Consider the following 3,804-nt stretch of genomic DNA (forward strand, 5'->3'; position numbering starts at 1 on the left):
GAAAGAGTGCCTCCAGAACAGGTCACAGGACCAGCAGAAGTGCCCTACTGTGCCAAATTCACATCCTGGTAATACCACACTGGCATCCCTACTTTGAAGGGTGGACTCTGTGGCATCGTATCCCACTGAGGGCCTTCCTCTACCCTCCCTCCCCCCAAATATCCTGGAATTTCCAATCCCGGGAGTTGGCAACTCTTATCAGAGGGCTGCTATAAACGCAGGAAGGCGGGGAGGGGCGAGTGGACCGATCCACAAATAGTTAAAACTGGCCGGCTCTCGTCTCAGCCTCACTTCCCACCTCCGGCCAGCAAGCGGCGCTGTCCGCTCTCCTCGATGGCCGCGCTGTGGGAAGGCAGGCGCATGCGCACTGCCTTCCACCCTCGCCTGAAATCCCGGGCGCGGGTTAACTCCTTCGCGGCCGGGTTGCATCTTTGAAGAGTTCGGCGGAGAAAGGAGGGCGACGGAGCGGAGCTCGTACGTTGCTGGGCAGAGGCGCAGGACCGGATCTAAAAAGCTGGCAACTCACCAGCCGCCAGAACGCCCAGCTGGAGCCGATTCTTGCATCTGATCAGCCCGATCTGGCAATTTTGAAGACTTTTAATGCGAAAATTCTCTCCCAGACGGGGCATCTCCGTCTCGGTTTATTACGCAGGCGAGACATTTTTTTAAGCGCCCCCCCCCCTCCCAATTTGGTAGACTTCCCAGATTCTGCTGAAATCTCAGAGCGCTTGGAGCTCGCTCAGCAAGACAGATTGCAAAAACCACCCTTTGCCCGTGACCCGTGTGCAGCGGCCCCGGCCCGTGTACCGACGCAGGCTGAAGACCAAAATTCAAGTCCAGCGGCACTTTAAAGACCAACAAAGTTTTATTCTGGGTATACGCTTTCGTGTGCAACAAAATGCATCCAGCAAAGTTTAATTCTGGGTATAAGCTCTCGTGTGCATGCAATAAAGTTTAATTCTGGGTATACGCTTTCGCGTGCATGCAACAGTTTAATTCTGGGTGTACGCTTTCGTGTGCGTGCAACAAAATGCATCCAGAAAAGTTTAATTCTGGGTATAAGCTTTCGTGTGCATGTAATAAAGTTTAATTCTGGGTATACGCTTTCGTGTGCATGCAACAGTTTAATTCTGGGTGTACGCTTTCGTGTGCATGCAAAAAAATGCATCCAGAAAAGGTTAATTCTGGGTGTATACGCTTTCATATGCATGTAACAGTTTAATTCTGGGTATACGCTTTCGTGTGCATGCAACAAAATGCATCCAGAAAAGTTTTCATCCCGGGTATACGCTTTCGTGTGTGCAACAGAGTTTAATTCTGGGTATACGCTTTCGTGTGCGTGCAACAAAATGCATCCAGAAAAGTTTTCATCCCCTATATACGCTTTCGTGTGTGCAACAGAGTTTAATTCTGGGTATACGCTTTCGCGTGCATGCACGCTTCTGCAGGCGGAGTTTCTGAAGTCGTCGGCCGCCCTCCTGGCCCCCTGTCTGCTATTGGTTCTGCGCTGCTCCCCGGCTGGACTTTGCCCCGACCGAGGCTGGCGGCAATCGGGACCGAGAGAGAAAACAGCCTCGCGGAAAGGTATGCTCGCCTCCTCCTTTCTAGCCAGTGTGGAAGTTTGCTGCAGGTTTCCCCAAAGAGCAGGGGCAAGGCAGACCCCCGCGACCAGTGTTCCCTCTAAGCTGAGTTAGGGTGAGCTAGCTCACAGTTTCTTAGCCTCTGGCTCACACATTTTTGGCTTCGCTCGGGAAGGAGAGCTCCAGAGCAAACTAATTTATGCAGGAGCCAAATGGCTCGCTCAGAACTTTAATGCCAGGAGCTCACAAAATAGAATTTTTGCTCACAAGACTCCACAGCTTAGAGGGAGCATTGCCCGGGACAGTTTTGCATCGCTTGAAAGAGGGGCAGGCTCGGCTTTTGTGGTGTGTGCGCAGTCTGGCCCACACAACTCTGGCCGGGGAAGGTCCTGGAGATTTGCGGGCAGTGCCTGTAAACCGCTTCTGCAGGCGGAGTTTCTGAAGTCGTCGGCCGCCCTCCTGGCCCCCTGTCTGCTATTGGTTCTGCGCTGCTCCCCGGCTGGACTTTGCCCCGACCGAGGCTGGCGGCAATCGGGACCGAGAGAGAAAACAGCCCCGCGGAAAGGTATGCTCGCCTCCTCCTTTCTAGCCAGTGTGGAAGTTTGCTGCAGGTTTCCCCAAAGAGCAGGGGCAAGGCAGACCCCCGCGACCAGTGTTCCCTCTAAGCTGAGTTAGGGTGAGCTAGCTCACAGTTTCTTAGCCTCTGGCTCACACATTTTTGGCTTCGCTCGGGAAGGAGAGCTCCAGAGCAAACTAATTTATGCAGGAGCCAAATGGCTCGCTCAGAACTTTAATGCCAGGAGCCCAGCAGCTCACAAAATAGAATTTTTGCTCACAAGACTCCACAGCTTAGAGGGAGCATTGCCCGCACAGCTTGAAAGAGGGGCACGCTTGGCTTTTGCGGGGTGTGCGCAGTCTGGCCTGCACAACTCTGGCCAGGGAAGTGCCTGGAGATTTGCGGGCAGTGCCTGTAAACGAGGGAATGATGGGTTGCCATCCACCATGTGGGGCCTGGGGATCTCCCACTTTTACAACTCATCTCCAGCTGACGGAGATCAGCCCCCCTGGAGAAAACGGCTGCTTCGACGGGCCAACTCATCTCCAGCTGACGGAGATCAGCTCCCCTGGAGAAAACGGCTGCTTTGAAGGACGGACTCTGTGGCTTTGTACCACGCTGAGGCTCCTCCCCTCCACCGAACCCCGACCTCTCCCGGATCCACCCCCAAAGTCTCCAGGTATTTCCCAACAACCCAGAGCTGGCAACCCTAATAAATATGGGGAGGAGTTACAGTTAGGATTTATGGTGTATTGTAGATTTATATAGAAACCTTAGAGCTGGAAGGGATCCCCAAGGGTCATCTAGTCCAACCCCCTGCCCAACGCATGAAATTCACAGCTACCTACTCCAACCCCACGGCACACCCAAGGACCCCTGCTTTATGCCCAGAGGAAGACAAAAATACTCCAGGATCCCTGGGGCTATCTGAAACTGCCGTTTCCTCCAGGGGAACTGATCTCTGTAGACTGGAGATCATTTGTAAGTCCGGGAGAGCTCCAGGACTCACCTGGAGATTGGCAACCCTTCCCCGTGCAATTGCTGAAAGTCCAGTCCCTCCCTTAGCTTGTCACCCAATCAGACACACCCCTGATGTAGCCAATCCTCCAAGAGCTTACAGTGGCCCCTGTAAGAAGAACTCTGTAAGGTCTCTGAGGATTGGCTACATTAGGGGTGTGTCGCCTGATATGCAAAGGAGTCCCTATTCCCCATTCAGACTTGCTGTGTGAATCACACTTTATCCCTCCCGAGAAACTTAGAAGTGGAAAAGAGCAAGAGTCCAGGAGTCCAAGATATGTGGCCAGGGAGGAGCTTCGCTTCCAGATCATGAAAGCTTCTCCCCTGCCTTGGGGGCTTTTCACACACACACGAAACAACGCACTTTCAGTCCACTTTCAGTGCACTTTGCAACTGGATGTTGCTGTGTGAAACGGCGAGATCCACTCGCACAGTCGCCGAAGTAGATCAAAACGGCATTATCTAGCGTGTGTGAAAGCACTTTTACAGTAAAATAAAAATGTACGCTGAGAATCATTTAATGGTGGAACGGCTCTGATTTCGGATTATAACCAGGGGTCACTTCGTAGAAAAAGAGGTGCAGGAGCTCATTAGTATAACTTATATGCATATGCAACACCCCCTGGCATCACCGGAAGTGTGTCAGAAGGC

At 52.7% G+C, this 3,804-nt stretch overlaps 1 protein-coding gene across 1 annotated transcript in view; it reads left to right on the plus strand.

Moving 5' to 3' along the window:
- The first annotated feature begins 2,054 nt into the window (after positions 1–2,054).
- Positions 2,055–3,804, plus strand: part of LOC107107103 (D-threo-3-hydroxyaspartate dehydratase-like) — a 28,265-nt gene continuing 26,515 nt past the window's right edge. Inside the window, exon 1 of the mRNA XM_015407342.1 lies at positions 2,055–2,145. The gene's annotated coding sequence lies outside the window, so the exon portion shown is untranslated. The remainder of the gene's footprint in view (positions 2,146–3,804) is intronic.

Source organism: Gekko japonicus, unplaced genomic scaffold (genome assembly GCF_001447785.1).
Source record: "Gekko japonicus isolate JY-2015 unplaced genomic scaffold, Gekko_japonicus_V1.1 scaffold2770, whole genome shotgun sequence".
In the NCBI taxonomy this organism is placed as follows: Eukaryota; Metazoa; Chordata; class Lepidosauria; order Squamata; family Gekkonidae; genus Gekko; species Gekko japonicus.